Below are 11985 nucleotides of genomic sequence, written 5' to 3' on the forward strand. Positions count from 1 at the left end.
ATGTTATTTATATTATTTAAGTTTCTAAGATTAATTTGTTACATAGTCCAGCTCCAGTTATGCCCGGTATTTACTTAATAACACTGTTGCAGTGTTAAAGCAGTGTACATTTCTAGTGGGATACTCAATTAATTTTGTTTTACTTTTGAGATTATTATTGTTTGAATTCTTCTATACTATACCACGATTAATACTGTCTTAATATAAACAAACTATACAATGAGTAATACGGTCTTATTATAACCAAACTATACCATGAATATTACTGTTCAATCTATACATGAATATTACTCTCTTAATCTATTTTAACTGCTCAGAGTTTATTACATTGGTTTTATTACGATAGCATTGGCTATGTCCGGTATTCTCAATCACTATGGACACTTAACTTTACCTTGCTTTTGTCTACTTGTGTATGTGACGGTTGCCGGTGCGGCAGCTGGGCCTCCCTGCCTGTTTTTCCCCGTTAGACCTGTCGATGCTTACTTTTTCATTTTCCGCAGTAGCGAGAAGCCGGATCACGCAGCAACTGCAACACGGAAGAGGGCTCGGGCGACGTCGCGTGAGGACAACAGCGCAGTGGGGTGAGGACGCAGCCGACCTTCGCTTCGCCTCCCCCCCCTCGGGGGCCTCCTCGGGCGGCTCTGATGTGCACGGCGACCACACTTCCCAGAGGCCACTGCCGGCAAAGCGGCGGGTGGCACAGCGTCGCAGCCTCCACCTTTTTCGGCCGACGATTGGACGACGCTGCAGGCGCCCATCGCGCAGGCTCGGGGGCCCTCTCATGTCACAAGCCTTCAGGGCATGGGAACCACCGAGGCAGACCCTGCCGCGGCTGCTACAGCCGCCCCTGCCCCCCACCTTCACCGACCGTCGCCCACGGGCCAAGGCCAGGGGGCATAAGTCGAGGCGATGTGCGAGCTCCTCCAGTTTGTCCTCCTTCCTTCCTAGTTTTGTAGCGTAGTTGCTCTGCCTCCCTGAGGTTTCCCTCGCGGCCAGCGGGCACTCGCCCTTCGGGGTGGGGGGTCCGGCCTGCTGGCCTGCGGGGTGGGGGTGCAGCGCCCGTCCCCAAGTGTTCCGCTGTCCGCAGCTACTACTTTGACTTTACAGACATTCTACTAGTAAGCCCTACCTTGTCAGGTAATTCCTTCCTTGGCGGCTCGGCCTCTGGCCTGGGGTTATTTTCTTCTCCAAATACATATCAGGCTTCCCCAGTCACTATGTTTTCTGCCGCCTGATTATTCTCCAGCTAGGGTTTCCCTTATGTTATGTTGTTCACTTTGGTGTCCTGTTATACTTAGTATTAGATTTGTTACATTCGCCTCACTGCTAATTCTAGACATTAGGACATTAGGTTTCTGCAGAGTTTGTTACTAGGCTATAAGATTACGTTTTACTACGGGTGTACAATTTAAGATGTTTCGTGTACTTTGCGTTAGCCACGGCTATGTTATACATTTGTTAAGTCCTATTTAAAAGCCTGTTTTACTTCTGCAGAATTATTTATCATGTCAATAAAATTACGCCCCCAAGGCTTGGTGTCTTCCTTCCCCTGATCAGAAAATGGCCCACTGCCTTTTGACGAAAGGCGGTGGAGTTTCTGACGGGGGAAGGAAGAGACAATTGCGCATCGCGTCCCGCAGGCGTGGTGCGGCCAGCCTGGGTGGCATAAAAGGCGCGGGAAGTCAGGTCCCGCTCTCACTCCCTCTCCCGACCAGGTCCAAGATTCACGAAGCGCCCACCCTCCTCCCCCTTTCTGCTGGCTGCCAGTTCTCACGGTTCTGACTACGTCAGTCGTTGGTCCTCACGTTTTCCTTCCGTTTCACTGGGGATGGGTGGGGGGGGGGGTGCAGCGCCCGTCCCCAAGTGTTCCGCTGTCCGCAGCTACTACTTTGACTTTACAGACATTCTACTAGTAAGCCCTACCTTGTCAGGTAATTCCTTCCTTGGCGGCTCGGCCTCTGGCCTGGAGTTATTTTCTTCTCCAAATACATATCAGGCTTCCCCAGTCACTATGTTTTCTGCCGCCTGATTATTCTCCAGCTAGGGTTTCCCTTATGTTATGTTGTTCACTTTGGTGTCCTGTTATACTTAGTATTAGATTTGTTACATTCGCCTCACTGCTAATTCTAGACATTAGGACATTAGGTTTCTGCAGAGTTTGTTACTAGGCTATAAGATTACGTTTTACTACGGGTGTACAATTTAAGATGTTTCGTGTACTTTGCGTTAGCCACGGCTATGTTATACATTTGTTAAGTCCTATTTAAAAGCCTGTTTTACTTCTGCAGAATTATTTATCATGTCAATAAAATTACGCCCCCAAGGCTTGGTGTCTTCCTTCCCCTGATCAGAAAAGATACGTTTTAGACTGCACAATGAAACTGCTATAGACAATTTTATAACGGCTGCTGATAATGTCAACTGGGAGTCCGAGTTAGGTAACATAGAGGACATCAACCTAGCAGTGCAATCTTTTCTTCAAAAAACTCTTAGCCTTTATAACACCCAGCCGGTTTGGGAGCCGGTCGGCCGAGTGGACAGCACGCTGGATTTGTGATCCTGTGGTCCTGGGTTCGATCCCAGGCGCCGGTGAGAAACATTGGGCAAAGTTTCTTTCACCCTATGCCCCTGTTACCTAGCAGTAAAATAGGTACCTGGGTGTTAGTCAGCTGTCACGGGCTGCTTCCTGGGGGTGGAGGCCTGGTCGAGGACCGGGCCGCGGGGACACTAAAGCCCCGAAATCATCTCAAGATAAACCTCAAGATAACCCACTGTCCTATGCTTACAAAACAAGTCACAACCAAAAGGCTTAACAATCCCTGGCTTACAAAGGGAATACTTAAATCTATTAATAAAAAACATGACCTTGAGAAGAAGTATAGGTTAGGAATTGTCTCTAAAGAATTCTCAAAGAATTACTCATTATTGCTATCTAAGATAATTAGACGAGCCAAAACTAAATACTACGAAGATAAATTTACCCGAATAAAGAGCAACATTAAACAAACTTGGAGCACAATTTCACAAATATTGGGATCAAAGAAGTCTTTAAATAACAAACCGACTCTCCTGTCTAATAACGATGGTCAGCTTTCAGCCTCTGATTCTGCTATTGAGTTCAATAGGTTCTTCTCTTCCATTGGTTCATCCCTTGCAAATGATATTCCATCTTCCAGTACTGACATTAAGGACTATCTTACAGGTAACTATCCACAGTCTCTGTACCTAAAGCCTATTAATTCCACTGACGTCAATGAGATAAACTACTCAGCAATCCACAACTGTCGTCAACTTCAGAGAGGTGGTGGCACTGCTCTTTACTACCACCAAGAACTAACATGCTTAAAAGAAATTAGAACTAGAGACTGCTATGGGGAGTATATCTTCGCCAGCTTCAGAGTCAAGGGTGCCGAGTCTATCCTGTCTGTGGGTGCAGTTTATAGAATTCCTAACACTGATGTGTCCGAATTCAACTCAAACCTTAGAAATCTAATACTTGATAACAGACTGAACAAAAACCACCTAATTATCGCAGGGGACTTTAATATTGACCTCTGCGAGCCAGAACACCCTACTGCTGTTAGCTTCCTCAACTGTATGAATTCCTGCTTCCTCATACCCTTAATCACTAGACCTACTAGAATCACTGATAGCACTGCCACGACTCTTGATCACATCTGGACAAATATAACCTCTCCGCTTACTTCAGGTATAATCACCGATAGCACTACAGACCATTACCACACATTTCTCTTAACTAACATTAGCAAACCACCTCTTGAGTCAAGAGAGATACGTTTTAGACTACACAATGAAACTGCTATAGACAATTTTATAACTGCTACTGATAATGTCAACTGGGAGTCCGAGTTAGGTAACATAGAGGACATCAACCTAGCAGTTCAATCTTTTCTTCAAATAACTCTTAGCCTTTATAATACCCACTGTCCTATGCTTACAAAACAAGTCACAACCAAAAGGCTTAACAATCCCTGGCTTACAAAGGGAATACTTAAATCTATTAATAAAAAACATGACCTTGAGAAAAAGTATAGGTTAGGGATTGTCTCCAAAGAATTCTCAAAGAATTACTCATTATTGCTATCTAAGATAATTAGACAAGCCAAAACTAAATACTACGAAGATAAATTTACCCAAATAAAGAGCAACATTAAACAAACATGGAGAACAATTTCACAAATATTGGGATCAAAGAAGTCTTTAAATAACAAACCGACTCTCCTGTCTAATAACGATGGTCAGCTTTCAGCCTCTGATTCTGCTATTGAGTTCAATAGGTTCTTCTCTTCCATTGGTTCATCCCTTGCTAATGATATTCCATCTTCCAGTACTGACATTAAGGACTATCTTACAGGGAACTATCCCCAGTCTCTGTACCTAAAGCCTATTAATTCCATTGACGTCAATGAGATAATCCTTTCCCTTAAAACCAAGTCTGGTGCCCTTGAGGAGATACCAACTTTAATCTACAAAAAAGCCTCCAGATCTTTAGCCCCTGCTATTGCTTTGCTCTTCAACAAGTCACTTGAACTCCAAACCTTTCCAGATATTCTAAAAAAAGCGAGTGTAACGCCTGTCCACAAATGTGGTGATCTCACAGATGTTAACAACTACAGACCTATATCAATCCTGCCAAACTTGTCAAAAATTTTTGAAAAACTAATCTATAAGCAGCTTTACTCATATCTAGCCAAACTCAATATACTTAGCCCTTGCCAATATGGCGTCAGGCCCAAAAAAAGCACTAACGATGCACTTATTAGTATGCTTAATTCGATTCATACAGCTCTTGATAAAAATGAGTTCCCTGTTGGGTTATTTGTGGACCTGCGTAAAGCTTTCGATACTGTCAACCACCAAAACCTTCTTAAATTACATCATTATGGTGTCAGAGGACACTCCCTACAATACCTCAAATCCTACCTTACTGACAGGCTCCAATGTGTTTCTGTGAATAATACAATTTCTCCCACCCTACCCATCAACATTGGTGTTCCCCAGGGCAGCATACTTGGCCCTCTCCTCTTTCTCATCTACATTAATGACCTTCCAAATGCCTCCCAACACCTCAAACCAATCCTATTTGCTGACGACACAACCTTCATTTACTCCAGTCCTGATCCCCTTGCTCTAAATGCCACAGTAAATACTGAGCTAAATAAAGTCCATCTGTGGCTAACTGCCAACAAACTCACCCTTAACATTGACAAAACTTTCTATATTCTGTTTGGCAATAAATCCTCTAATCAAATAAATCTCAAAATAAACAATACCCAAATTTGTAACAAATTAGATGGCAAATTCCTTGGCATTCTCATTGACCACAAGCTGAATTTCCAGGGACACATTCTAAACATATCAAAAAAAGTTTCAAAAACTGTGGGCATTCTTTCTAAGATCAGATATTATGTACCACGCCCTGCCCTGGTGACTCTCTATTACTCCCTTATCTATCCATATCTCAACTATGGTATTTGTGCTTGGGGCTCTACTACCCAAAATCACTTACGTCCTCTAATTACTCAACACAAAGCTGCTATTAGGACAATATCCAATTCTGGCCCCAGACATCACTCGGTACCCCTATTCAAATCCCTGAATATGTTAGACATTAAGTCACTGCACATTCTCTCATGTGTACTATACATATACAAAACGCTAAATTGTAATGCCAATCCTGATCTCAAAAGCTTCATAGAAGGTTGTAACAGAACCCATGAGCACCACACCAGAAATAAATACAGTTTTGATATTCCTAGAGTACGACTTAATCAAACCAGAAATGCTCTACAAATCAAGGGGCCCAGGATGTGGAATGACCTTCCCAACCATGTTAAAGACAGTACCTCTCTCAACCAGTTTAAGTTAAACACGAAGCTATACCTAATAAATTCCCTGTAACCTACCTTACCCTTCTATTGTCAACCAATGTCTGTTTTTTTTAAAGAGCGCTGTTTGTCGACATAATTGTATTTGTGCTGCTTTTTCATCTATGTTTTCATTTCTTGTTTTCATTCTACTCATTATGCTCAATTAGTATTAAGCTTGTCATTTAAGTTTATCATGCCCGAAACGCTTTGCGTAATAGTGGCTTTAGGCATTGTATGTACTAGCTCTACCTATAAGTCTACCAATCCTTGTAAAAATTTATTGTATGTATGTACCTTACCTAAATAAAATTGTATTGTATTGTATTGTATTGTAAAAATTTATTGTATGTATGTACCTTACCTAAATAAACATTTTATTTTTATTTTATTTTATTATCTATCTATCTATCTATCTATCTATCTATCTATCTATCTATCTATCTATCTATCTATCTATCTATCTATCTATCTATCTATCTATCTATCTATCTATCTATCTATCTATCTATCTATCTTGATGAAAAGTCGGCCAATTCGCTACTTTTAGCCCAATGTGGCAAGAGTGAAGCGTGGCGCGACTCACGCGTCGTCTGCTTGTTATTGTTTGCTGCAGGCCAAGTCAGTAGCACCAACACTAGAAAGTATTCTGCCGCCTTCACTCTTCCCTAAACATAAAAAAAACCCAGCTGAATTAGAACTAAATTAAAAAAAATCGTACTTTATGTATGCGATATTAACGAAAAATTATCTTTATCGCTGCTAGTAGATATATTTGTTGGTTAGTTTTTTTGGAGAGTTTATTTTATCCGTGTTGGTGTACTGACTTGGACTCAGTGTTAGGTGATAATTGTTTTGCCTTCCGAATGTTGGAGAAGCAGAGTGAATTGTGCACTGTGTAACGTTCAGTGTCATCCTCTCTAAATAATCTCACAGACGAGGTGTTTCTCTCTTTAAAACTCTGGTAAATTCGGAGCCCAGTGTGAAAGCTTTAGTGTAAGAATACAAGAGAGCAACGTGACGCCGGGAGGCAGGTGAGCTGCTGTCTGGAGCTGACCTCTTGATCTTCCTCTATCTTGTGGTCAGTTGAAGTCTCTCACAATATATATATTGGTCTTAGTTTTGGTAGTATAGTAGAAATGTAGTGTAAACCTTTACCATATGAGTAGAGTGAGTCGCAGGCACTGATGGTATTGAAGGCAGTCATATGCTCCAGAGTCAGTGGGATAATGAAGCCCTCTGTACACAGCGGTAAGGTAAGGGTTCTACTGCCTATAAGAGACAATCTTGGCCCGGTACTCTACTAAACTAAGTGGCAATTTCTATTTTATAGTAGCATTTTCAAAATGCACTTCTAATTCTTGGAAACTGCTTGTGCATTAGGGTTATGGAAGTGCCATCAGTTAAATTTTCCTCCAGTGCTGTCAATATTTCTGAGCCTCTGGTGTTAATACTATTTTCCTTTTCCAATGACAGGTTGGCCCATGAAAACTGTAATACCCTGTACAACAAATTTTGTTCTCAAATGTTTCCCAGTTATTGTTGCATTGTTATTAATTATTCACTGTATAAAGGCATGATTCCTGTTATGAAAATTGGTGGGCTTGCTATGGGGGAACTGGTACTATTAAGGGGTAAGGGTAGTTAGAATACAGAGTTATCAACTATGGGAGAACTAAAAGGCCCGGCCCCCAAATAAACTATAAGCGGTGCTGAATACTTGGCTACACACAAGGTCAGTCAAGAGGTTGATCATTGCACTCCCACACAGGAAGAAGGGATACTCTGTTCTAACTTACTTATTTATTAACCCCTTAACAACCCCCCATATACACTCACACCAATAACAATAATAATAACTACTTTACCACACTATCTTACGTTCAAAGCCTTGGTCCACATAGGCAGGATACAAGGTTTACTCTGAGAACAAGCTAGGGTAAAGTACTACTGGATAAGCACTGAAGCTGGATGCAGCTTAGGGTATTGAGACCACGTGGTACCCTAATACAAAAACAACACTTAGGGGTACCCAAAACACTGGCAAATACTACCCCCAGGTCTCACCAATCGTTACTACCAGAGTAGGTACACTTAAAACACACAGTACTTAACTTAATGGTACAGGAACTTAAGGTAAGGGAAATAAGTAAGAGGAGAAGGGAGGAGAGGAGAGGAGAGGTGCAGCCACAGAGTAGGTCTCGTCCCCACGAACGCCAGCCAGAGAAGATCGAGTCTCAGTCTCCTTCCCGCCCAGCTGGCTCGCTGCCGGCAGACTGCTCAACTAATCGTACCACAGCCCTATACCAAGTTTACTCAGGTTTACTTTACAAATGATTAGAATGTATTAGTAAACATAGTTGGTGCCTATGTTATTATTTAATAATCAACCCCCAGCTCAGTCTTTAAATGCTCTTTGAGAAACAAGAATAGTCTTACGTCTGGCAGGGAAGATACAAACAATTTCAGCTCGTGATGAGTCCAACTATACTATAGGAAAGTTTAATAGCTCAATTTTGACCTCTGGTTTCCACTGAGGAACCCAGGGTCGTAACAATTCCCAAACCCATTTGAGGACAACAAGGCTGTTCCTGAAGAATGCAAAAGTCAGCAGCAGAGGAGTAATATAAGTCAGGGCCGGCGCTGTCTTGCGACCACACTTGCATTTGAATCTCTGTATTGCTTGCACAGCATCTGAGAACTTCTTGTCCCCGGTCGATCAACCACTCAGGCTGGACGGTGGAGGGATGGTCTCGCTTCATATAGGTTGGCATTTAGTCCCCGACTGTCCAAGTGGTTGGACACCATTCATCCATTCCCATTGTCCCCCCCCCCGTCCCATCCCTTCTTTAGCCTGATCCCTTCCAGGTGCTATATAGGTCTAATGGTGTGGCACTTTCACCTGATAGTTCCCATCCCTTCCATGCCTTCTGGCATCCATGCCATAGAGAGAGACAGCAGGCAAAGACTCTGCTCTTCTTTGACAAGGCTGGCGCCTGCTTTTCTGTTGGTGTTTTAGGCTGGGTTTACCTTCACACACTTATCAGTGGGGTCCCCCTCCACTCCGCTGTATATTTAAATGTACATGTACAGCAGAGAATGAAGGGGAAGAAAAAAAATCTGCATTGTCCAACCCACGTTCTTGCCCAAAATGCCTTGTGCAATAGTGGCTTCATAGATTGTGTAACTCCTATCCCTACAATTGTACACTACTCTTATGTTCTTTGTACACATATTCTTATTCTTCTGAATAAACATTTGTATATATACTCTATATTTGTATTTGTGTAAAACGGTATTGGAAGTGTGACGGTGTTCCCCCCCTTATATTTCTCCCACGCCAGCTGTAAGAGTCATATCCACTTTTCCCGAGCGTTCTCTACGTTGCGGGCAACAATTTGACGTATGTGGGAGCGTGTAGTGTTCTCGCGTTGGCGAGAAATTCGTAAAAGAAGAGTATTTTGGCCTGTGGCTTAGGCCCTTTAGGACGCCAATATGGCGCCAGTCCCTCCGTTCTCCCGCCAAAACTGTATGACGTCAGTGGCACCAGATTGGTCACGAACAGTGACGTGGCACAGGGAGCCAATGGGAACGCCCCTGGCAAGTATGACGTCACGAGAGCAGGGGAGCCCGGAGATCGCGCCTCTGTGGCGCCACCAGTTTGACACGACTCGTTGATGAGGTCGGACGTGCGAAAGTTGGTCCTGTCAGTTTGACAGTTGTACCCCGCTCCCATGAATTTTACGCGTCGCCCGTAGTCTGCAAGTACTCTGTAAGGTCTTCCTTCATTCCATGTGTTGGACCGAAGAGGGAATCGAAGGAATATTGAGCAACAAGTGCTCCAGGGACAGATGCTTTGCAAGAAGAAGTGAAGTCTGTGCAGTGACGTATATGATGTCTGAGGCAGTTCACCTGTTTAGTGATGACGTAGCGGCTGGGCCAATCCACTGGGACGCAGCGAAAGAAGAAAACTAATTGGGAATCAGGACAACTGCAGCCGAGAGTAGGACTGCAGACGTAGTTGCGAGGAGAAGTCGACAGCCAGGAGACCGACTCCAACCCTTCAAGAAGTTGTGGAGGAGCACGGGGTTGCGGAGGACAGAGCACGGTGAAGACGCGTTTATTTTGGGATGTTGATTGGGTTCCTGGAGAGAGCATCACAGTGTGTGTGGGGGCGTTCACTACAACGAGTCGAGAGCCGGGACCAGGAGCTGCAATTCAACTCTCACCGGAGGGCGAGTCCACATCAATGAGGTGGAAGTAGGTGATTCTAGTTTCCCTCCCAATTCCCCTTTAGTCAGCTATATTTAGCCAGAGTATCTTCCATGTCGTGAGCAAGGCTCACCAATGTCTATGTCACGGTAGGACACAGTTGTGAGGAGTGAGGCTGTAGAAAGCTCTCACGGAATATTTCTGTGGTGTAATTACCTAAGTGTAATTACCTAAGTGTAGTTACAGGATGAGAGCTACGCTCGTGGTGTCCCGTCTTCCCAGCACTCTTTGTCATATAACGCTTTGAAACTACTGACGGTCTTGGCCTCCACCACCTTCTCACTTAACTTGTTCCAACCGTCTACCACTCTATTTGCGAAGGTGAATTTTCTTATATTTCTTCGGCATCTGTGTTTAGCTAGTTTAAATCTATGACCTCTTGTTCTTGAAGTGCCAGGTTTCAGGAAATCTTCCCTGTCGATTTTATCAATTCCTGTTACTATTTTGTATGTAGTGATCATATCACCTCTTTTTCTTCTGTCTTCTAGTTTTGGCATGTTTAATGCTTCTAACCTCTCCTCGTAGCTCTTACCCTTCAGTTCTGGGAGCCACTAGCTCCTTGAGCATTTTTTCCACTTCGTCTCTAGACACCTCTATGTGCTCTATGTTGTTCTCTGGAATTCTTATTGTATCTGGTTCCCTAAAGATTTCATTTTGTACAAACACACTTTGGAACTTTTCGTTTAGTGTTTCACACATTTCCTTTTCATCTTCCATGAATCTATTTCCCATTTTCAACCTCTGAATATTATCCTTTACCTGCAATTTGTTGTTTATGAATTTATAGAATAGACCTGGTTCTGTTTTACATTTGTCTGCAATCCCTTTTTCAAAATTTCTTTCTGCCTCTCTCCTCACAGCCGTGTAGTTGTTTCTCGCATCTTTGTATCGCTGGTATGTTTGGGGGTTCGGCCTCTTCCTGTATTGATTCCATTTTTGTGTCTTTTGGTCTCTAGCCCTCTCGCAATTTCTATTGAACCAATCCTGTTTCCTAGTTCTGCATCTCTGTTTTGGTATAAATTTTTTTGTGCCTTTATCATATATGTGGGTGAGCACCTGTGATTATTGAAGAGTTTGCTGTGTCGTGGATGATTTCTTTCATGTGACATTAATATTATAACTTATGCCAGAGAATATATATACAGTATATATATAAGTGTACCAGTTATTGGTGTTAGGCTGTGTGCCCAGTATTATCTTATTATTATTGATATTGATGAACTGATCTGTATATATATGCTGGAGTGTTGAATAACATTTTCAAGTGTACAGTGATATTCTGTGTTATCGCCTTCGAAAGGAATTACTGAGTCTACGGCCAGTACCATGGTTAATTGCATTTACAGTATTATTATTATTATGATCTGTCGTGCATAACACCTTTACAGTGAATAATTGTGTTTATTGCTGTAGAAACGATTAATTGAGCTTAAGACCAGGGCAGTGACTCATTGCGTTCTATTGCCATTATAGAAATTATTGTGTTGATTGCAAATATTGTGATTACTGTGAATTTAAAGAAACAGGCGCTTAACGCCAGGAAACAAGTACAGAAGCATTCACACAGTGAGGGGGACCGCCCAGCTGATATTGACAGGAGGGGGAGTGTTGCCCTCTTGATGAGCTCCAGTTTTATGAAGAGAGAGTGACCATGTACTTGTTGCTTCGTTGTTGATATGGATATACTACCTTGAGTGTTTTAAGTAAAATACAAAACTACCTTCGCATTTGTATTATCCCTCCATATCTTGTTGCTATAGAACAGTTGGAAAGAGTGAGAGTGATAGAGATACATACCTGCCTGTGACCAGTTTGAACGAGT

The sequence above is a fragment of the Procambarus clarkii genome, chromosome 43 (assembly GCF_040958095.1).
Source record: "Procambarus clarkii isolate CNS0578487 chromosome 43, FALCON_Pclarkii_2.0, whole genome shotgun sequence".
Lineage (NCBI taxonomy): Eukaryota > Metazoa > Arthropoda > Malacostraca > Decapoda > Cambaridae > Procambarus > Procambarus clarkii.